The sequence below is a fragment of the Excalfactoria chinensis genome, chromosome 8, assembly GCF_039878825.1.
Source record: "Excalfactoria chinensis isolate bCotChi1 chromosome 8, bCotChi1.hap2, whole genome shotgun sequence".
In the NCBI taxonomy this organism is placed as follows: Eukaryota; Metazoa; Chordata; class Aves; order Galliformes; family Phasianidae; genus Excalfactoria; species Excalfactoria chinensis.
The window spans coordinates 13,908,067-13,932,437 of record NC_092832.1 but is presented as its reverse complement, the minus strand read 5'-3'; the positions used below and the strand labels follow the sequence as shown (position 1 = coordinate 13,932,437).

Sequence of the window (24,371 nt, the reverse complement as noted above, 5' to 3'; positions counted from 1 at the left end):
AAGGGAAGTAAAAAGTTTTAATTGCAAAACCTTCCAGCTTGCTCATCTTTTTAACCGAAGTAACTGCTACAAGTGATTTTAAGAGGAAACTCTGAGAAGACCTTTAAAACTGGGCTGAAACCACTACTGTTCCACCAGCTGATCAACCAGAAGTTTGTAACAAACAACAGATTTAAAGCCAACCATACCTCAACCTTCAAAGCTTAACCTGGCAGGTTTTTAGCATCCCAGTAAGTCATGCCACTTGAGAAGCCTGGACTGCATGTTCAACGTAAACAGCCTGCCTTTAAGCAGTAGTTAAGAAAGCATCATTTCTAAGAACACATATTAAACCGGCCCGGCAAAACAGTGCAATAAATCAGGCTTTGTTAAAACAAAAGTAAACCACACCAAAAGGAATGAGGAATGTCCTACAGGATGCAGGCTCTCCCAGAGCAGCAGGTATTTCAGTTACTGCAGCTATCCACGCACTTGATGTCATCAGTAGTCGTGTAGCTGAAGTGCAATCATACTGCAGCAGTCCAAGATCAACACAACATTCACCCCCTTGCAGTATTAATGCAATTAAGGAATAGCGTTCTATGTGAAAGATAACACTGATTTCACAAGGTTTTTTTGCAACAAATTGGTGTGGAGGTGGCTATAGCGCAGCTTCTGGCTATTTCAGTGACATCAAGGTTGGAATGAACGAATGAAAATTAACCCTCTTGCTTATGAAATGCTGAGCTCAGGACTCCTCACCGCAGCCTTACCCATTTTTGACTCAAATACTCCTTTCTGTTATGCCTCAAATTACAAAGTAATCCCATAATGCTACAATCTGTCCCAAACAAATGAAAGACAGGCTCCTTCCCTTCTGCTATGCTCGCAACACTTTTCAGCTTAATTGAATTCCTTCCATTTTGTAGGTTGCAAAACAGGATAAAATTAATTCTCCCGTCTGTCAAAATAAATCCTCTTCTCTTGACTCCTCTTTCCTCCTTCCTACCATCTCTCGTGAGAAGATTTTTGTCTATGTCCTTATCGATTCCTTTTTTTAATAGCACAACTAATGCCTCATAAAACTGTATAGGCACAAAAGTGACATACAGATTTTCTGGACTATTCTACATGTGGCCCTTCCACACTCTGAACAATCTGTTTCAGGTGCAAGTCTGTAAAAGATGTGCAGTGCTTTTTGTTTTTCCCCGTGTGAATTAAAGTAGTTAGATTTTCCAGTTGTCAATGGATGGTGCTAAAAAATGCAGCTAAACAAACGACGTGACATTCTTCATCTAAGCACCAGTTTCTTGTTCATAAGTGAAAGCTCGGACCAGAGCCAGGATCTGCCACCTCCACGGAGGTAACACAGGTAAAACCTGCTCTTGTGATGCTGATGGCCTTCCTAAAGCCCACCTGCACAAACTATGTTGCTCATGTATACAACAAGCTACCCATACCTGCCAGAAGTCACCCCAGTCCACACATACCCACCTTCTTTCTTGCCACATATAAAAAAGGAATCTCCAGGTAAATAAGAAACACACTCAACTAACAACTCCAGTACAGTGGTGCAGCTCCTTGCAATACAAACTTGAAGAAACAATCCCAGTCAGTTTCCTTTCTCATTGGTACGGCACAATAAAGTTCTTACCATACAATAGCTATAAAAGTTATTCCCATAAACAAGTCCTACCAGACAGCTGGTTTTTGTCAGAATATCTACTTACAACAACGTGATGGGGGCTTCCTCGCCTTCTTCCCAGTTATGCATTTCCACAAATAGAAAAAACAAAATTCAGAGATCAGTTAGCCCTTTGAAATCTAATACCATTTCAGCTCTTACTGCACTGGTAACTCAGAAATTGAAACCGATGCAGAAGATAATATCGTCAGAAGCACTTCTTGAGAAAAACAAGTGGCCGAAGTAGGTGATGGGAACTGCACTCAATTCAGCACACGCTGAGAACCGCCTCTGTACAGAAAGGAAAGTAACAGAGGTAAATACCTGCGGCTTTCTTTCTCAGTTAGAGTTGAGTCTATGGACTTTAGATTGCTCAACTGTAATACAGCCCATACAGAAGTAACCTTGAAGGTCACTCTGAAATTTCAGCTGGATTAGGACATCTATATAAAAACCTGTCACAACAGAAGGATAATGCAGTTTTACTTCTGCATACTAACTGAATATTCATTGCTACATGCAGTTCAAGGCATTAGCTTCAAACCACAAATCTCCCACTGACTTAAGAATTTTTTGGCCTAACAGCTTGGGGTTCTCCAGCAAACAGCTTTCCTCCAAAGTGGGGTGTGCAGGGGGAGGGGACAACCCACAAACCACAGTTTGATCTGCCAAATGATTCACTGAATGCACTGGAGATAAGAATCTTAAAGAGGGAACAGACTTCTCCAAAGAAATTAACAATTTTTGCAAAAGATTCTCTGCTTATAAGGTATCATCCAGCGGCTGCTGCACAGCTATTTTGAGACAGCAGGGATGCATATTTGTGAGTGTAAATGCAGATGAGTACTTGTTTTTTTTAAAGCATTGTAAAAACATCCCCTTTGCAGCAATAGTTACTTAAGAAATACAGACCCCAAGTAGTCAGTGGTAGCAGACTCTGCATCATTATTATCAAGGGTGATCATGGTCATCGTCACCCAAGACCTCTGAATCAAATATAAAGAAATTCAGCCACCATTTCAATACACTTGCCTGCTGAATCTCAGAATCTGCAGTGCTTAATTCAGCAAGATTGAGTGGTTTCCACCCAGATTGATGATGAATCAGTGGCAAGAGGGCAGAGAAAGAAATCCTACTAATCTCTGTTCACCTGATCGTGTACTGTTATACAGTAATACATATGTCCTAAGCTGCCCTTCAATTAAGCCTTGGCAAACTGGTGTATGCAGCTGCAGAATCCACACATTTACCCGTCCACTGGAACATTTCTATATCTTTGTAAGCATTCAATAGGCACAAGCCTCTAAACCACTTTTCTTTTTAACTGGTTCAAATGCAATGCTGATAAAACAAACAAACAAACAAACAAGTCCACAAAAACACAGAAAACAAGCAAATAACTTTGTTTCTCATCTCCATTAGTGTTAATGCTGCTCAGAAGTGACTGACAAGGACACCATGCCGCCCAAGACTCTGCTTGTCAAAACAGGCTACAACGTAGTCTGCACTTTCTCGTTTCCAAGTTCCCCTCAAACCAACCCATCACGCTGTCTGCTTTGGCAGGAAGCAAAGCTATAAGCAGCTGCAGAGAAAAAGAAAGGTGACTACCTGCTAAAGCCTGCTTCTATTTAATGTTAGTGGAAACCATAATTCCATATCCACATAATGTATTAATAGACTAAAGAAAGTCACATTCTATGGTTCTAGCAGAGAAGCACTGAAGCTGTCCATTGCATACACACTCCTAGGTGCATTTGGCTATTTACACAGCTAAGAAGGCTTTCATCAGCTTCACTGACTTCAAACACACAAATGCAAGAATTTACAGTTTGCCAACTAGCACCACTCTCCTCATAAGACTGGAAGGGAAAGAGAGGTCAGGAACAGGAAAAAAAGAGGTCAAGTTCTGCATTGGAGTACTGGAGAGCTACCTAACAGCTCTGTGTAGGCCTATGGCACAGAGTATAAACACAGAATCTGACAACTGCGTTTCTCTTCCTAGCTGGGCCATCAGAAGACAGTGTTGCTAAAGCTGTTACTGGGATGAGAGCAGCTTTTGGCTCCTTTATCATTAGTATTTTTTTCTATTTACTTTGGCCATATTCCATAGAATACAAAACACACAGGATTTTCCATTCACGCTTGACTGAAATTAGAAAACAAGAGAGCAACTCTTAGGTATAAAACAAGTACGCTCATGGAGAAATTCAGCTTTACCAATTCCAATGAAAAAAGCACACCGGTTCCCTGCTTGTAACATGGCACACGCCTCACAATGGCTTTGGCGGACAAATCCTTACACCAGGGCACTCCCAGTCACCGCAACTCGCTACAACGCAGTTCTATCGCCTCCACGCACCCAGCCAGAAGCCCTACCCATTCTGCCCTGCAATCCTAACACAACACAGGGTGAAAAAGGAGTGAAAATGCCCGGTGTTCGCTCTGCGCTCCCGCGGCCGGCGCTCCCCTCGCTCTGCCCTCAGGGACGCAGACAAAAGGGCGACCGCGGGCGCGTCACCAGCCGGGGGGCTCCGGCCTCGCAGATGTGTCGCTTTTGCCGAGCTGCGCCAGAGCGACGCGGAGACCGCTGCTGGTCCTCCTCAGGCCCGCACGGCCCTCGGGAAGGGCGGCAGCAGACGCAGGCCGCGCACAAAGCCGCCGACCCCCTCCCTCCCCACTACAGCCCAAGGCGACGCCGCCTGCCCCCACCCCCCCGGCCGGACCCAACCGGCGGGCCCTCCCCTCCCCCTTCTCCTCGGCGGCTCCCTCCGTCCCTACCTCCCTCCCTCCCGGGGAGCTCGGAAATGGAGCCCGGCGAAGCCTGAGGCCTAGCGAGGCGGGCGGCGCCGCGGGCCCGACAGCCGCGCCCGCCACTCCGCCGCACCCCGCGGGACGCGGGCACCGACCCGCCCGCCCGCCCTCAACGGCACCCCGTGGCCGGCCCTGCTCTCCGCCGCGGTGAAGGCAGAGGGACGCCACACTCACCACACGGGCCGGACTCCCGGCAGCAGCCTCCGGCCCCCTCAGCTGCGACACACGGGGGCGGCCGCAGCGCCCTCCGCCTCCTGCACCCGCCGGCTCCGGGCTCCCCCCGCCGCCTCCCACCGTCCCGCCGCTACCCCATCCGCCGCCGCTGCAGCAGCGGCCATCTTGTGCGTCGGCTGCCTCCCTGCGCGCTGCCGCCCGCCCCTTCCTGCGCCCGGCCCCCGGCAGGCGGAGGGAGAGGAGGAACCGGCAGAAAACAGCCGAGTCACGGGCCGGGCCCTGCTGGGCGAGGGGCTGCCTGGCGGGGGAGCTATCACTGCCGGCAGCTGTAGCCGGGGCAGCGAAATGCTCTCTGCCTTCCGTGCCTTCCATTTGGTTTTGGATGTTTTTCCCCCACTTCGTTCTTTCAGTTCATTCCCTCGTTCCCAGCGCTCACGCAGCCGCAGCAAGGTTGGTTATTCGTTGTGTTCAGTGCGTGCTGAGGTGCTGGGAGCCCCTCAGGCTCTTGCCCGCCATTTTACCTCAGGCGGGGCGTTCTGCCGCTCTGCTCGGAGCCCCCCCGGCGCCGGCCTTACAGTTTGGGCTTTCTTTCTCAAAATAAAGTAAAAATAAAAAGCTGTTCCCCTGCCAGACTCTTTAAGATGTCTGTGCACTGCTCTGCCCAGGAGGTCCACAGGAATGCACAGAGCTGGGCTTGCTGCTGGGAAGGTCCACTGTCCTCCACCAAAAGTAAACTAGAGGTGTGCTGGGGACCCACCAAGCCCTCCTGTGACACACAGTAGTGGAGCTAGTTTGGTTACTGGAGAAATGTTGAAGTATTTTACACATACTCTTGACAACTGCCGCATTTAGTTAGCGTAAATGGATGGACATCTATTCCACAGAACATTTCAAAGCTATTGAACTTCAGGATATTTCAGCGTAGCATCAACTGGATTCTCATTCCACAAAAGTTTGATCTGAGATATCAAATACAATGGAACTCGTTCAAGTTTGTGTACAGATGTGAGAACCAGCTCTGGGGTCACCAGCCCCATGATGCTCCCCAAAGATGTCCCTGTGAGGGTACCCAGCTGGAGCCCCAGCACCTGCTTGGGGTTTGTTTGGCACAGTTCTTCATTCAGTGCTACAACAGGCACTAACAGCTCATGTTGCTCTTCTAAAGGGTCTTACAGAGTTACATGCTGATACTTTTTCCTGTTACTCTCCTTTTGGGAAAGGCTTTGGTGTATAACCCATACAGCGGGGCCCGTGCAGGACGCTGTAAGTGGAATCCTTGCATTGCTAATCACTTTACAGTACTGCAAGGAACATGCACTGCTCTGTCAGTTCAACATCCCAACAGCAGAGGACTGTGTGACCTTCATATACCACTGAAGAAGTGTGATGTCAGGTGAAGAACAACCAGGCTTAGAGTCAGGGCCTTGAGACAGCAACCTGAAAAAGGATGCAGGGTCACATCATGCAGACAGACCTGGAAACAAATACCTAGAGCTTCTTAAACAAAGGGGAAAGCTTACATGGAGTTCGATTTTCAGCTCATCTTTCTTGTCTCTTTTATTCATTGCAGACTGCTATGATATTCCAGCTCTCCGATCCTATGCTTTTCAAGAATTGTGATGGTGATAGCTAAATATTAATTCTATCACATTTAATGATTTTAATAATATCACTTTCAATCACACTTCTGTTTGGAATGTTCCACCAACATAATCAAACTTCACGCTTTTCAAGAGTCAGTGCTTGAATAAAATAATATTAAGAACAGGCATTTAGTATTCTATGAACAGAGAAGATTGGAATCTTTCAAAGGCCCCTTTTAGTTTATCCAGGCTCAATTCTAGTCCTTCAGCAATTATGGGTCTTAGTGTGAACTATAGAATTGCAACTTACTCAGTTTAATATGGAAGTGTGAATCTGAAGCATTATGGCTGTTATGTCAAAGCACTTAACAGAAAAGATGTAAAAGCCTAAGGACAACAGAAATCTAAAGCAATGTTTGTAAGCATTGAAATCCTTTGTATCATCTTTACACAATTAAATATCCTGATGAATGGTTTAACCAAGACTATCAATGTTAGCCAGATTCAGAAGTCAGGGATGATCACAGATCAGCATATTATTACATTTTTATCATTATGTTCATGTTGTAATACTTCCTACAATGACACTAGAACCACTTGTTCATAATGACTGTGTAAATTTTTTAAGAGCCTGTCTTGAAGCACAATCCTTCATATGACCAACTGGCAAACTGTAGCATGGTTTATGATAAAAAAACATCTGAATCATCATAATGCTATCTAATTAACCCCTCTGCTTGCAAATGAACTATGAAACAGTATCTCTGCACATTATCCTATATAAATTTGAATATTTACTTCATTCTGTTATTCTAATTTTAAACATTTCATTTCATACATTTGAACCAACAGTTGCTGTCTTTTGCAGGTTCCTCTCCTAAATGTTATGCTAGAAGCGTGAACCTGGCTGAAGTTGCTAATATCTTGTTCAGACCCAGAAGGCAGCACCATGAACTGAAATGGTAGGTATTCTCTGCAAATTTTGTTTGAAGTTGAAGAAACTAGAAACAGTTGAGGTCTAAGAACATGCTCCTCCTGCCTAGTGGATATCAGGTGGTGGTGCAGAGTACATAATCCTAGTGCTTTATTCAGTTGTGTTATCAGTTCTTCATTCATGAGCCTTCTACCACTTCCTATAGTCAGTTCCCATATATAATTCCTGTCTATTGGAAGGATTTCACTTTTACATAGCTTATGTTTGCCCTCAACATTTAATTCTATTACCACTTAGTAAATTTAGTTGCCAGTATTTACTCGCTAAGAACAATTTTCTGTGTTACAACACAGTCTACCACAGTACCGCATTGTTTAGAGAAGTGGGATCTGGAATGACCTACACTTATTAAGTAACACTGCAGAGATGACTGCTCTGAATTTCATAACCCATTTTAAATCTTCATCAGAGTAACACTTCCACATGATTCTTCTTTGGCCTGGATTTTAAAGGTTCCGAAATTTGTAGGTGAACTTGTTCGTCTTTTTTTCCCCCCCAGGAGCTGATCTCATGAGACAGCTAGTTTATTCTTAACATTCACTTTCTCCACTTATCCAGCATTACTTCCTATCTGATATATTGCTTCAACATACGAAACACAAAATATTTACTTTCAGGATTACTGTTTTCAATCAAATCTCATTTCAGCTTTTTAATTTTGCTGTCTTTTATCCCCACTTGTTAGTCTAGATTCTGCAATACCATGTATCAGTTTTCCATTTCATCATTATTGTTTTTCTTCCTCTCACCAATGAGATGCTCATGTCGGCACAGTACTAGGATGTTACATGTGTGGCCAACCTAGTAGCCTTCAGATTCATTAGAAATGACTCCCTATACTAGCCTACACAACACAGAGAAATAGGTGAAATATCAGTGCAACCATGAAACAGTATCGTTTTGATAATTCAATCTATTTTAGTTTCCATATAAAATTGCAATGCAGTAACACAGTAGACATTTTCATAAAAAAGAAAGATTTTTAATGAGTTGGCAGTGTTTCAGTTTGCTATTTCAGTTACCTGCATGACCTATAAAGCTGATAATAATGGAAATTTTCTCATTTTGAAACCTGTGATATCAAAATAAAAGGAAAGAATGAAATATCTTTTTCCAGCTGGCTTCAAGCATTAAAAAATGTTCCTGTTATTTCACATGTGCAAGACTGTTGCATATATGACATGAAATAAAAGAAAACATTAGAGGAAATCTTCAGCAGTTTCATGTGCTTGACCATATGCACTAACAGAACCTAAAATTCCTGCTGTTTTATAAAATGTCACTGACAGAAGCAGAACAGAAACACATCCTTCCAATGGTAAAGTTGGAAAGGTAAAAAATATTCATTAAAGAATATGCTGAATATCATCCAAATGAAAATTCAGATGCAACTCTCAGAACTAATCATTTATGCTAACTGTAAAGTAATAAGAGGATGAAAACGAACTAAAGTATTCCACCGTGGAAGGGCATGCCCTGTATCTTAACCATATTAACATATGAAGTTCAGACATCATTTATACTAGAGAAGTGTTAGTGGAGTAATGAAATGTGAAGGGCGTAAGTGTGAGAATAATATCATCTCCATGAATGCTTATCTCTCTACCATTCAATTTATACAAGCCAGAAAATACTATGTAACTCTCCAAATGTTATTGAATTTGTTTAAAAACCTGTAAAACTTTCTACAGTTCTGTGATGTTACGTGCAACAGATTTGCAGGATATCAGTACAGCTAACATTTGTGTTTTCTGGTTGTTAGGAATGAAATCTTCATAAACATACACTGTGGCTTCATTTGGTGTTAAAAAATGAATATGTAATATAAGAAGGAATGGCAAGGAAGGTAAGAAACTTCCCTCTGATGATTTCTCAAGACAGGTTTCACTTCACTGTAGCATCTCATTAGTCTCCTCCCCCCACTGACATTGAGGGATACTACAGACTGACTTAGTAGAGTGTCACAGATTCTCTTGGTACTCCTCAGTGCCTTTTTGCATACTTTTCCTTGCTTGCTTTAACTGTGTATCTTCCAGTGTCATTCAGCACCATCTCTTTCCTGGCAGGAGGGAAGAAACAAAACAAAAAACCCAGTGCCTGGAAGCAATATAAGTCAAGGCACAACGAGGACACAGACCCATTCTGAGGCTGTGGGGATATCAGAGATTCAATGCTCACAGGGCAGAGCAAGTCAAAAGCACTACAACATATTTGTCGTTTTGGTGCCCTCTGCTGAAATAGCCATCTGTTTGGCTTCTGAATCCTCCGTGGTGAGGGCCAAGAGCCTATGTCAGGTGTCATATACTGCTACCTCTTTATCTTGCAGTTTAATTCCTTCTTATTTCCTTTTCTAGCTCAACATAAAGCAGCATAAGTTTTTCCCTTGCTTCCTTTGGTGGTACTTTTGTTGTGAAATCTGTTCTCTTCCTTACCAACATTGCTGCACAGCACTTTGCAACAGCATTTCCCTGGGAGCAGTGATGATGAGAATTAAGAAAATGACATTTTACAAGAAGACTAACTTGCATGCGTTTAAAACCAAAAACCACTTACAGCAGCCACATAATTTTTGTTCCCTTCTGGCAGATTCCTCATGTTCTGTAGAAGTGGAGGAAAAAGATAAGTGTGATACACTCAGCATGGGTTTTCTGCAGCAATTCAGTATCCTTGCTGAGCTGCCTGTGAAACCACAACCTTACTCTCACTTTGAAAGGGAAGCTAAATGTAGTAGATGTCAAGCAACTGTTCAGGTTCACACAGTTGCAGTGGCAAGATAAGGAATAAAACCCTGACATATGGTCTGGTCTCCTAACCACTAGACATCACCACGTCTTCCACACTTACGCAAGTTACAGTAATTGCATGATGATTGAACTATTATCTAAGTAACTTTTCCAATCAATTTTCTAAGTTAGAGCACAGATTAAAAGTGGGACTTTCTCACCTTTCTGTGGTTGCACAACAAAAAGAAAACATGCTGTTTCCAGAACTTACTTTGCCTTGTATCACTTGTAAAGACTGAAGTGTTGCTCTAGTTTGGTTTGAGGACATCCAACACACATTCCCAAGTGCATCTTCCAGCAAACAGAATTGTCAGTTCTTGTAGGAAAATGAAAGCAAAGGACCAAGTAAGCTTTAATGCATTAATGATGTGTGTGTAAAGCCTGTTTGGGTGGTATTTACCATTGTTGTTTGTCTTTTAAATTATTACGAGGGGAACAATTCGTAGACTCTGCCTTTTTAAGTATCACAGATCTGAACTCTGGTAGTTTTTAAAGAAGTACTATTTCAGGTCATTGCAGAGGGGCACATATAAGACCTCATCTCTCACTGTTTTTGGAGAAGATGCTTATCAATTGAGCAACATAGAGATGCAGTACACACTTTAGAGGTATTTTGCAGAAACAGCATTTTCAGTGGGAACGTGTTGAATTTGTTCAGGTTGGATGAGATTATTTTTTAAGAGTTCATAGCTGTATGATTATTTGTTTAAGTCTTCTATCAGGTTCTACATATCACAGCTACTTTCATGAGCAAATTCTATCACACACTGTAAGGTGGAATGATACAAAGATAGTAACAGATATTCAAAAGTCTGTTTATGGGGAAAAACTCACCAATATGGATGCCTTCCCTAGGAAATGCTGAGGCAATCTCCACCAGGGAGCAGTCTCCAAGAGATGCTGCCTTAGTGGTGGTCAGCCCTTAAATGAGGTCTAGAGGAGGTGGAGTCAAGCTCCACCCTTTCCAGGAGCACAGCTAAATTACTCTCACTTGTGCTCACATAACTGACCCAACACTTGTCTCAGCTGATTAATCAGAGGTTCAGGCTGTGATTGCCAGTTTCCCATACACACACAGCACCTTACCTATTTACTTGTATTTTTCTCTCCTAGTTTTAAGTTTATTTTCAAGGTAATATTTTTGTTTTCTTCTGTCTTACTACCATACCAGTAAGAAGCTGTTACATAGCACTCCAACAGTTCAGTCTGAGTGAGAAACACAGATATTTCTGAAATGTAAGTGTATAGTGTCAGTTTGTGATACTCTTTGTGTTTATCTGTTGTTGGTAAATTGTTATCAAGAATTACGCTGTTAATCCTCACCTTGAAGGATTTTTTTAACTTAACATTCTGACTATGGACATTTTTTTTATTGATGAAGTTAAAAGCTAAGTTGCTATCTTTTATTGTTAATAAAAATAAAAAGGATTTTTCTAACTTCTTTTTCTTTGGCAGGTTGAAGGCAGGAGTAACCTGTTGTGTCACGTGATGCTGTCTACTTTTATTTGATGCAAGGAGAGGAAGGAGGAGGCAAAAGGAAATTCATAAAGGGAAACTGTAAGTTAGGTATGAAATAATAACTAAATAATGGAATTAGCTCTCATTACCAGACAGGAAGGAATAGTATTTGTGGTTTGGCTAGTTAAGTACTTCTGATGTTATTTTTCTTCATAAACTACTGAAATAATTGCTAAACAAGCAACAAAACAACCAAAAAAACCACAGCAGTGAGAGGATCAGAATATACTCTGCAAACACAATCCCAGATGTGGCTTGTATATAAACTTATAAGGTGTTAAATTAATTTCATTGCAGAGTGAGTGACATTAGTTCTTGGACACTGGGGAGAATTAGTTTTGTGCTCGTTTAGGCACCCAGAAGGCTGCAGCATGAGCAGAAGCGATAGCCTGTTAGCAAGGCCAACGTGTATTGAAAAGGGCACTTTCTGTTCTGTTAGGGAAATTTCTCAATCCTATATGTAAAGCCAAAGTATCCCTGGTTATTTGTCTCCAATGCTTTTGGTTTTCTAGTGGTTCTGCTTGACAGACACGTGAAAAGAGGAGTCAGAAAGAAAGATCTTGTTGTCTTCAGTCTTAATAACTTCTTTTCAGCAGTCAGGTTTTGTTCGTTTATGCTGCAGTTTATTGCTGTTTCTCTTAAGCAGCGGCTTTTCTTACCAACATTTCTATTAACACACAGTGCTCTGCAAAGAAAAGGGAGTGGCCTCTACTTTATTCCAAAGGGAGCACGCATGGATAGGTACACTTATTTTTGTATGAGACAGACAACATAAATCTGTTTGTAATTCACGCAGGTGTGTTAAACATTTAAAAACAGGTAAGAGTGGACATATATTTATGCACTAGTTTTCTGAGGTCCAACAGCCACAACACACAAGTGTCATTAAGCGAAGTCTTGAACTGGTCTCAAGATCACAGATCTAAAGGAAAATCACTGGAATGCAACTAAAAATTCTAAAAACATTTCAGCTTTTCTGTGTACCTCAAAGGAGATTTGCATTCTATTAACCAGCTTCTCCATTAATGCTGAATCCTGTGGCCATTGCTGCTCAGTTTAGTTATCAGATCTTAATAAGAGCCAACTGATGGATATCTTCCTCAGAAAACTGTTTATCACAAAAACTCTAATATTCTTATTGTTCCGAACTTTTCAGGTGAAGGGTTAGTTTGAAGGTCAGGGATTCTCATAATAAATACACACACTGTTGAGCAGAAATATGTCGGCAATACAGAAGCCTTTCCTCCTCTCTTTGCATTTTGCTCTGCATTAAGACGGACTTTTTGTCGTAGTCCTTACATCTTTGTAGGGCATCGCTACTGGAACCTACCAATTGCAGTTTACCACAGACAGGCCTGAAGTTCCAATAGCTTTTCTGATTCAGAAGCAATTTTTATTCAGCAACTTTTGGGGACTCCTCACACTTTTGAAGGATGTCAACAGATTGGCATTTATGGAAATAAGACCCTTGGCTTTAAAGGCAGGAGAGCATAGATTTGGCAACTTAGTAATTCCAGATATCAGAGAACGTGTACAATACACATAGTGTTTGTGTGGGTGTATGTTGATATAAACTGAGCACTTATGAATATACATAGTATATAAATATAAACACAAAAGCCCTTTGTGATCTCATGGCAGCATTTCCTAGCACTCACTTATGCACTTATCTGACTTTGTTTCTTAAACAAGATAGAGATCTTCTAACACAGCAGCATGAAATGTAAGCATTAGAGCTTTATGATTAGCATTATTAGCATATTTATTAAGCATTAGAATATTTATTAGAAATAAATAGATACTGGCCCTTTTTAATCTTTTCAGTAACAAGCTATCCCACCTGAGCAACTTGAGCATTACTCAGGTAATGAAGAGGTCACTCCTGTTGTGACACGGGGTGTAGTACATAGCACATACAAGTAATGCAAGATAAGTAAGGGCAAACTGATTCAGCTTCCACGTGCTCTATTAATGGTTCGGTAATCCTGATGCAAATTCAGAATCAGTTGATTCTTTTTCATAATGACAAACACAAGAAATAGAGAGAGAAGGTCGTGATGATAAGACCTGTGTAAAGCACATACTGTCAAGTGGATTTATACACACAGTGAAGGGAAATGTTATGTGATGCGGTGTTTCTCTGCTGGTCTTCAGAAGATTGATATAAACCTTATCTGCTTTTTCAGGAAAGTGACCTATATTTTCCAGCTTCATTTCACGTAAAATTTTTACTCTGATGTATTTAAAGTCTAAAAATATCCTTTTGTAAAATTGCATTTCCAAACTTCCACCAAATGTGAGCTCAATAGCAATGGAATTATCCAAGTTATGTATCTCAGAAGGAGGCAGCTTCCTTGTTGTGTATTCTTTTACATCCCCAACCCCATAAAGCGAGGAAGGCTTCTCCCTTCATTCTGGCCTGTTACTGAGCTGATGGCACTTTAGCAATACCATTGAATGCACTGCTGGATTCCTATTGATCTGTCAAAAATAACTCGTGAATTCATTTATGTGCTATTGAACCACCAAGTACGGGAAACCAACAATCACATTATAATATAGATTATCCATATCCTGTTCTTGATTATGTGTACAGAATTCAATGCTGTGTTTATTTAAGGCTGTGTCAATATTTAATTACAATTTGACAATGTGCTGAGCATCTTTAACGCATTGAACTTATCCATATCTTGTAACTACAAAGCCTCAATAGGGGTTTAAACTGTGAAATGCTTCCTATAAAGTACAGGTATTGATTACTTACTCACTGAAGATAATTTGACTTGATTTTACCTCAGGCATGTGATATTTGGCAGCAGCCTTATGATTCTAAGGATAAGAAACCTCCCTAGTTAGACAAAAGTCACTGTATAATCTATTCCTAAGTATTTCCAATGCTATTAGTTCTAAACATGTAAGAAATCACTCATTGTTTTCCAGATTTTAAAGCTTACTTCAGCAGTCAGATCAGTGTAGAAGTATATCAGGGCTGAGTGCTCAGATGTACTGTGAAGATCCGAGGCAAGGTCCTTGTAACAGTGCTACTGCTTGAGCTGTGGGGGGAAATAGCATGGTAGGATCAATTATAAATACTCCCTACAGTTTATTTATTTATCTTATTTTGGGAATTCTGTTTTAAAAAACACATTCAGAAACACATATAAAGATAGAGAAAAAGTTTCTGGGACCTTTCAGTCCATACTAGCTGCACTTCCTGGTATATCATAGAATTGAATAGATTTTTCCTGGCATTTATATGTGAGTTCTGCAGAGATCAGGTTGTGGAAAATAGTACATGTGAACTTTACAGCTCCAATTCAGAGCACAACTGGATTCCTTTATCACCACCTATCCAGCAAGATTACCCTTCAGCTCCCCATAGTGGATAATGCAGGAGAGGTCTGGCATTGATTTTTATCTTTTTATCTTTTTATCTACCAAGGTAAAAATCCACACTATTTTTCCTTAGCAGATGGATGCTGTGTGTCCTCAGGACTTCTATTGCACCTCACGGGGTACTGTGAGTTTGAGGATTTGGGTGTACTAAAAATAAAGTCTTGTGATGACATTCAGTGCCTTTGCCTGAGAGATTATTATGCAGAAAAAAGTATTTCCTTTGCCAGACAGATGGGCTCGTGTGTGTATTCACTTATCTCGTATACAGACTACTTCCTTTATGTCAAACTCTCGTTCTGTTCAGGCTGTACCTTCACATGCCCTCGAAGACTTCTCAGGTGTCCCACTGAACTCCTATCAGTCACACTCAGTGGGTGAAGTTCTCCACACTTCTCTTTGTGATTCTCCACAGAACTCTCTGCAATTGAGAGGAGGTGCCCAAAACTGAAGTAACTCCTTAACCAGCTTGTCTCCAGCTTACATTTTCGCAGCCAATTATTCCCAGTGCTGTGTCAGCTTCTCCCCTTACAGAATGACACTCTATTTACTTCAGAACTCTGTTTCAGCTTGTCAGGATTTGTTCACTTCTGTCTTCTAAAGTACTCGCAGCTCTCACCTGAACGGGGTACCCCCTACAAATAGAATGAAAGCATCCGTATTGCATGTTGCATTCACTTCATGTCGCATCACCTGAAGTCAAGCAGTTTGGGATTCAGGACAAAAATATCAGGAGATGAGAAACTTCTTGTTTAGCCACGGCTTTCTCTCGTTACAAGTCTTTATGCTGTATATGTTTTTATTTAAATTATGGCACCACACGCTTGATTTTCTTGGTTCATGGGGTGCTAACAGATGGGTTACTGAGCAAACTCTTCCTGTGATTACAACCGTTTCTGAACGTGGCTTTCAGTTCCTGCTGTGGGCTGCTCGCATCCTCACACAAGCGTGCAGCACCTGAGCATGCTGTCAGTAACACTGTGTTCATCCCATTCCTCCCTCATAACATCCATCGCAGCTACTGCTGTCCTTTTTAATCCCGCACCGTGCTGTGTTGCTGGCAGGGACGAGGTGCAGAGCTGCCGCGCTCTGCTGGGCTGTGTCCAATGCTGAGAGCATGTGAGTTATGGGGTAATTTGAGAGCAATTTGTTCCACGTGGAATACAAAGGGAAGGAAAGAAACCAACGGGGCACCCTCCTGTTATTTGCACATAAACGGCGCAGACGTTTACCTGAACACAGGTGCCTATTTACTACTTGAATATTAAATATTTACTTAACCGTACAAAAACACCTGATAAGGAGCCTGCAGCGCCGCGAGCCAGAACCAAACAAGCGCCGTCTCTCTCGGGCAGCGCTGCGTGCACGTCACTCACCGTCCTTCGGCTGCAGCCGGGACTTTAACACTTTACAGCCGGCCTTTCTCACGTCCAAAGGGACGGGGAGAAACGTCTGTACAGCTCAGTCTCCACGTTAACGTTGCACGACTCGGGCCGGGCCGCCTGCTGAGGCGCGCTGAGCCCGGCACGGCAGCGCCGCCACCCCGGGAGCGGGCGCTCGCGGCCCGCCGGCAGGGGGAGGGAGAGGAGGAGGGGAGCGGCGCGCGCGTGCCCCCACCCGCTGCGCCGCGCTCCGCCATCCGCCCCTGCCCTCCCCTCCCGCCGCCGGAATGTGGACGACGCTCGCCCGGCCCTGAGGCGGCTGCGCGGTGACCGCGCTCTGCTCTCTCGGCCTTCCCTGCCCGTCGCCCCGCGTCCGGAGGCGGGCCGGGACGGGCCGGAGGCGCCCCGGAGGACGGCTGGGCCGGCAAGCGGTGAGAGAGGCGATGCCGCCGCGGGGCTCCCGGGCTGAGGGGAGGGGAACGGGCCCGGGCCGCCGCTCCGTGTCCCGCGTGAGGGCGGCGGCTGCGGGGCGTAAAGTTGGGTGCGGGAGGGCTGCGGGACTGCGCCTGTGCCCTCCTCCCGCTGAGGGAAAGTGAAGTCCGTGCTCGAAGCTGGCGCAGTCCTTACCCTGCGCTGTTGGCACGGCTCAGACTTACTGCCTGTTTTTGAGCGCTTTAGTTTTTTGTTTGTTTGTTTTCCCCTTTAATCTCTCAGCTCCCTGCTAGGCCCTCTCTAGTTGAGGCTCGGCACAAACATCCGTGTCCTCCGGCGGAGTGCTGCCCGTGGCTGTACGAGCCCGAGGCGGCGCGGCGCGCTCTGCTGCCTGGCTCCGGCGTGCTGCGCGTCCTTCGCTCCCGCTGTGCTCCCAGAGCGGCGTGCCGCCCGGTTCGGTTGTGCTCTCTGCCGTGTCCCGGCCTGAAGGAGTGCGGGGTGTGCAGCCTGAGCTGGGGGAGGGCATAGGAGGGGTTGGGGGGGGGGGGGCGAGCTTTGGGGCTCCTTCCAAGCCAGCTATGCGGTGATGTTATACCTGCGTGCATGCATCCATCCCTTTGCGTAAACCCAGATTGTCAATTATTTATGTATCTATTAAATCTTAAGACAGTAATAAATCCAGCAAGACATAAGGAATAGCTCCCTTCAGTAAGCACTGCTGCTCTTTACTCACATTGTAGTCTCACGTTTTTTTTCCACGTAAAACTCCAGTCTTTTTGTCTCCAAAGAGAGTTGGTTGGTTGATGATGTTGCAGGCATCATCATCTCCCTATCTCCCTGTTCATTAGGGAGTAGCGTGCCTTTGTTTGGCCTAACCTTGTCAAAGCAGGTAAAAGTCCTGAGTAGAGTCAGCCTGACTCATGTGCCACGTCTTGTGAATGTGTGCTGGGGGAAAAGATCAGTTCTGCATGTTATGCCTGTGCCTGGGTAAGGCGGTGTTGTTCATTTGTATGGGTGATGGGGTATTTGTGGTGCTAATTAAGAGGTTAGTCTGCAGTTTAAAGCTGAAGACACCACTAATGCAGTCACACAGGGTGGCTCACTGTTGTAGGAGTTGAAGCTAATTCAGAAAGGTGTATGAAGCGCTCTGCAGTGTTTTCTTTAAGATAGTGATAGTGAAATGCAGGATTGCTTGGGTAAAAATAGAATGCAGGCCTTTGAAAAGAGATTTACAGATTAAGGTTTGGTGATATTACTAAGAGGATTGCAAAAACATCCAGGCCGTAGTGTGTATTGCAGAGCAATTGAAGATGACCTGAGTTGGGGCTGCTGCTTCCCTTGTGTCAGCAGTGGGACTTGTGCAGCAAGGAAGTGAGTTCAGAGAACTGGTCAAAAACCAGTACTCGTTATTTCTTTTTTCTCCCCTCCAGGTTACTTTATGGTTAGAACAACTTCCTGAACTAGTTCACTTGCCTGGTTATAGGGATGTTGATTCCATCCAAAGGAAGAAGTGTGCTGGAGTGCGTGTGGCTATTGCTGTGGCTCTGACACAGCCACGAGCTGCAGTGGGTGATGTGCTTATCTGGGTCATGCTCTTAGGGGTGTTCAGATCATGAAAGGAGGCACTGCTGCCTGGAGGATCTGCTGTGTGTGTGGCTGGCTTTAGTGCTTTTAGTGTGGCGTTACCTCGTGCTGAAGGTAATAAATGATGGCAAAGGTGACAAGAGCTCCTGTGTACTGGCATGCATTGGTCAGGAAGCCATGATGTATAATTTGTGGTGGTGCTTTTTGTTGTTTTTCTCTAAGCAACAGAGCCACCTCTGTTTCTGCACTTTACTTCTGCTTGCCCACATCAGTAGCTGGCTCTTTGCTCTCTCCTTGGTTATCCTTTCTTCTCTCTGAACTTGCTGTTGATTCATTAATTGCAAAGAATGATGTGAGCATTACTAGATAGAGACGTTTGTTAATTTGTTCAGCTCTATTTTAAAAATAATCAGTCATATTTTTCTTATTTCTGTTGTAGTTGAAAGGCTATTTCAGACCTGACTGACCTTAGTAATTACAAACCTTCTGATTTCCAGTTCAGACTAATTTGTCATTAGATTATACACATCCTACGTGCCCAGTGGGCTGATACGCCATGTCAGCACTCTTAATCCTGGTAGAGCAGCACAAGGGATGCACAAATGTGTCAGATGGCAGCAATGAACCTTTTAAGTCTCCTGACCACCAGCTGTACTAATCTTTGCTGTAAGTGCTCTTTCACCCTATGCATTTTAATCTTGACCTTCTAAGTGAAAATTAAAACGTATATTTCAAATATTAACATTAAGCCTTGTAGAATTCTCCTCCTAAAGGAGACTAAGGTGCTTTAAGTATATTTTGTAAGGTTTTTTTTGTTTTGATGTTTATAGTTTTGATAGTTTATTCCAGCCTCAATCATACTTCGCTATACCAGTGCAAGTATTAAGAGAGCCATTGTTGTAACCTGGATAAAGGTAAAGTAGTTTGGTTTTGTGTGTGACTCTTTATAAATGATACATTAATTTTCTTCAGAAACCTGCTTAATTAAGTCGATAACTCTGGAAGATGAGTAAGGCCTCTGTAGAAAGCCTGTTCTTTTGCAGGGCTGTTTCCTTTCCTTGGGAAGCATAGCAGGGACCAAGATCTTGCTAATGTTTTTAGCAGACAGAGTTAAAACTGAAGTTCCTGCTGCATAGCAAGAGGTCCTGAACACATTGCCCTCCTGTGCACTGACCACTTTGCACAGGTCGCTGTCACTGGCAAACCAGCTGAGGTTGCACTCTTTAATAACCTCAGTAATAGGTCTGAAGAAGGTACTGACTTCAGAGGTACTGGCTTCAGTGGTCGTCCCTGAGGAATGTGACTGTGACTGCTTGTTAATGGAGTTGGTACTGCTGATAATTTCCTCAAAACAATATTGCTCTTCTCTGCAGTGCCTGTCTCACTGGTTTGGGTTTAAGGATACAGCATGTGTATGGGAAATTGGTCATCACAGCCTGAACCTCTGATTAATCAGCTGAGGCAAGTGTGGGGTCAGCTGTGTGAGCACAGGTGAGAGTGATGTAGCTGTGCTCCCAGAAGGGGTGGAGCTCGACTCCACCTCCTCTAGACCTCATTTAAGGGCTGACCACCACTAAGGCAGCATCTCTTGGAGGTTGCTCCCTGGTGAAGGTTGTCTCAGCATTTCCCGGTGGAGGCATCCATATTAGTGAGTCTTTCCTTATAAATAACCTTTTGAATATCTGTTACCATCTTTGTTACCATTTTTGTATCATTCCACCTTACAGCGTGGAACTGCGTTGATGGTCTTCCATGTCCGCTGCTTGTCTGTTACCCAGTAAGCCAGCCATCTCCTTGTGCTGATGAGGTGTACTTTGTACTCAGTTGCATTTGGTTTGGTTAGGCTACCTGATCTGCTACCTGTTGACACTGACCAGCTCCCTCTGGACTTTCAGATGCATCCTACCTGCTGTGACAGATATGTGTTTCCAGTTTCCTGACATGCATCTTTATTCTAGCAGACTCTGCCTTTGGAAAGAACAGATTGAGAACCAGGGCTTCTTACTCTGAGGACTGACATTAACTAAACAATTAGATCACACTAATTCACTGCTGTTTAGAGAGATGCCGCCTTTTATGGTTAACGTGTTTTCTATCTTAACAAGAAATCACAATAATTTAAGAAAATACACCAAAAAAAACCAACCCACAGCAGTATTTTGTTGTAAGCTGTTATGTTGAAACACAAGGATTACTCTTCAGTGCAATCATTCATTTAGCATTGTGGATTAATAGGAGCATATCTTTTTTTAGTATCTTAATGACTTACTCCTACAGCAGTCTGTACTTTCTTTGGAGGAAAGCAATTGAAAGTAATTAAAATCAGCTATTTTTACTTGATTACTGCACTTCACAGAGGTCTGGACTCCTGTTGACTATTTTAGCATAATGATTAAGATGGACAAGAAAAGTACAAGTTAGAACAGTGTAAAATACTGTATTTTTATGGAGATAATTAGTAAAGAAGTAATTGAGGTATGCTGCGTAGATGAGTTCATTTGTGTGTTGTCTATATGTTGTGCATACGTATTTGTATTCCCAACAGATGTTTCACAGTTAACATTGTAAAGAACTTCCCAGCTGGTGCACTGTCCTTGCTTGCTCATTTCTGTATGTGATACAAAGTCCAGAGCTTTAGAAGTAGGTGCAGAAATGTAAGAACAGGCAAAATAGTTAAAATAAGCATGCAGAAATAATCTGGAGTTGTTTCTTTGTCCTTCAATAACATCCAGGTGTCTTTCAGTTCAGTGTGAGCACTGCATGCTGACATGCACTCCACAGCAGCCTGCTCCTTGGGGAACCTTTTGGATCTTGGGCTGAATCATCTGGAGTGCCTGTGGCAGAGAGGAGTGCTGGCTGGTTTTGTTTCTTTCCTTTCTGCGAGGCCTTTGCTTTATCTTCTTCCTCTGGTGTATGCTTTCATTATTTCCTGTTGTTTTGAACTCAGATCTCGCAAGTAAATTCTTGGTGGCAGCACAGCGTAAGTAATAGTTGTCCCCAGTCCAAGCTGCCAGTCTCTGTCTGTGCTCTGTGCAGTGATGGTGTTAACACAGGCACTCGCCTAGTCAAGCATTGAGCCGGGAGGAACTGCTCCAATCCTCCATTCTCCTCCGGGGTTATTGGTCAGTCAGTGGCAGGAGGTGTCTCGTCTCCTTCAGCGTTGCTGCCTGGATGCTTGTGCACCCAGCACAGAAGGTGGGTAAGGTTGCCACTTCTGTGGACAATTCTCCACCTCCTGTATCTTTGAGATATTATCACTGGGCTGTCTGTAGCTTGTGTCATCTTCAATAGTGACATTGGAAGAGTTTTCTGTGTGTGGCAGTGGTTGCTCTGGGGGTAGAACTTGAAGCGGAACGCAGATCAGGCAGTGCAAGGAAGGCAAGCCTTTGGAAATATCAGTCCTGTCAGTTTCTGCAGGCTGTGTTCTCACATAGATGTCTCTGCATAAAACCTTTTATTTATTCCTGTCATACTTGATCCTATTTGTTGATACTTTAAGAAGAATAATTTGAGTGCGAGTTATTGACTGTATAAAGTTCCAGGCAATGGAGGTGTTAGCTAGATTTGTGTGTTTTTTTGGAGATAACTGCTCAGAGATGGGAAAAAGGATTGATCAAAATGTCCATTAAAGTATGTTGTCAAGCCCCAGAAAACTAATGTGAAGTTGGAAGTTCCTTGTAGTCTTCATGGCTTCTGTATTTGCCTTTGATTCCTACAGCTTCCCTTTTTATTTTATCTGACTGAAATTAACACTGACTGTAGGGCCATCAGGCTGCAGATTAGTATCTAGATTTTGGTGGTAGCCAGAGAGGAGTGTGACTGGGACTAAGGATATAATAAGACAAACACAGGTCATCCTCCAGCATGCCTTCCTGGTTTCTATCCCTGCTATCTGTGTTGTTTCTGGTTCTTTTTGGTGCTCTGTTCTTTCTGGGGTCCTACTGTGGAGTATGAGGAAAGTAGACACATTATTTTGTGTATTCCCTTCAAAATATACAAAGGTGTTTAAATAACAACTGTCCTTAACTCTGTAGATGTGCAGTTAAACTATCTGCTTTGTTGGGACTGCAGAACAGCTGCTGGTTGGGTTGCTTTCCCTGCTCATAGTGCTTGGGTCCTTTGTTGGGCTTGTTGGAAACTCACCTTTGACTTCCACGTGTGGCAGGATGCTGAAGCTCACCTGTCTGTACTTTGTATTTTGGATTAGGATTCCTTATATTGTAAACCATTTGTTTGTTCCGTGCCTTTTGTGAGCATGGAAAGAACTGAGCAGTCCCTAGGAATACATCCTACTGTACATCTTGCTAACAGCTTTATGGGTATCAGTATGGTTACTATCTCCATTCATTATGTAGTTGAATTAAAAGTGTAAGAGTTGGTTCCATTGAAATTTCCAGTGTATTGCTGTGATGGATCTGAGAGGTTTGTCTGTGGCACCTTTGTGACTTTGACTTTCCTGCTTTACTTCCAACAAATACACTTTAAACCCAAACTTAACATTTTAGTTTTCAACTTTCAGTATCAAAACGATGGGATGTGGGTTTGTGTCACTCTGCTTTTCCTGGGTGAAGACAGCTTTCCCTGCTGCATCAAGCAAAGGATAGACATTTTCCTTGGTTATTTTCTTACCATTGATATATTCATAAAAGGATTTCTTATTCTCTTCTACTGCAGTGGCCAATCTGAGTTCAAGCTTGGCTTTTGCTTTCCTAACTTCCTCCCTGCATTCCTTAGCAACTTCCTTGTAATCTCCCCAAGCAGCCTGTCCTTGCTTTCAGAGAATATAGACTCTTTCTTTTTGGATTCCCAACAGTAGCTCCAGGTTCATCCACATTGGTCTTCTTCCCCTACAGCTCCCCTTATGGCATTCAAGGACAGCCTGGTCTTATGCCTTTAAGATTTCCATCTTCAGGAGGCAAATGTTATTGTCTGTTTGTGGTTGGGTATATGAAGTTAATTTCTGAGATTAAGGACAGAGCACTGGAAATCCAAGTTAAATATGAGTAATTTACTATTCCCAAAATGCACTTTGCAGATTTCAGATGAGAATTGTAAGCTGTGGCAGTGGTCATGTTGAAGAAGAGGGATGTTGCTGGCTCTGAAGGCAGGCACTGGCAGGCAAGAAGTCACCATTTCTCTTGTTTCAGTGGCATTTGTTGGAAGTGATGCTCCATGAGGTGTGTGTTTGGCAGGGAAAAAGGCTGGCACCCAGAATCTCTGCTGCCTGTATCATACTGCTCTTCCATATGGTCTCTTCTGCATTACATAATGTGTTTTTAATGGGAAATAATAGCTGGTGGAGAAACTATGTGCTTGAAACTTTTAGTGTGTTTAACAGAGAGAGGTTGTCCTATAGGCTAAATTAGGCCTATTTATTTTTCACTAAAGGAATAAAAGATTAAATAGAAGATTGGTGTTCAGTTGGTGGCAGGTAACCGTGTGAACATGTGCTTGAGTTGCTCCTTGGTGCTGTTTGCTTTATCCTGGAGGTAGAAATTGGAGCTGCTGTGCTCGAGTGAGTTGTTTAGAACTTCTGATAAGCTACCCAGTGAACCTGTGTACCAGAACTTGATGTATCTGTGCTGTGCTTTTTGTTGGTGGGGTTTGTTTGCTTTTCCTTCCATAAAATACCCATGAAGACTGATAGGATATCCCTCTTCAGGATAGTGAGAGCTGCTTTGTTTATGCTTACTTATGAGGTGTATGCTTTCGAAGGGGATTGTTAGGGAAAAGACTTAATTGGCAGACAATCAAGCATGTTTCCTTAAATTGCATACATACAAATTGGATTGGTTAGCATTGCTTGCACTTGTGGACAGCGTGAAGTAGTATGTGTGAGTAAGAAGTGTGTATGCTAGTGTTAGCTGCCTGTCACCTGATGGCTCATTCCATTAACTGTGGCCAAATCTTAGGCCTGAGGAGTTGTTTCTTTTTAAAAACTCACTCCCCAACCTTATTTTAACTCCATTTTGTAGCTTGTGCCCTGCAGCTATTCCATTTGTTTGTGGATGCCCTGTCCATCCCTGGAGGCGTTCAAGACCAGGTTGGATGGGG

At 43.2% G+C, this 24,371-nt stretch overlaps 2 protein-coding genes across 8 annotated transcripts in view; one reads left to right on the top strand and one right to left on the bottom strand.

Moving 5' to 3' along the window:
- The window catches only part of RC3H1 (ring finger and CCCH-type domains 1), a 61,969-nt gene extending 57,151 nt beyond the window's left edge, over positions 1-4,818 (bottom strand). For 5 of the 6 annotated variants that reach the window (XM_072343717.1, XM_072343708.1, XM_072343712.1 and 2 more), the window contains exon 1: positions 4,649-4,818. The gene's annotated coding sequence lies outside the window, so the exon portion shown is untranslated. Of the gene's footprint in view, positions 1-4,441; positions 4,488-4,648 lie in introns of those variants that run through there. The other variant, XM_072343710.1, reaches the window with a different exon arrangement.
- An 11,774-nt stretch (positions 4,819-16,592) lies between these two features.
- RABGAP1L (RAB GTPase activating protein 1 like) overlaps positions 16,593-24,371 on the top strand; it is a 178,231-nt gene continuing 170,452 nt past the window's right edge. The window contains exon 1 of one of the 2 annotated variants that reach the window (XM_072343550.1): positions 16,593-16,732. The gene's annotated coding sequence lies outside the window, so the exon portion shown is untranslated. The remainder of the gene's footprint in view (positions 16,733-24,371) is intronic. The other variant, XM_072343551.1, reaches the window with a different exon arrangement.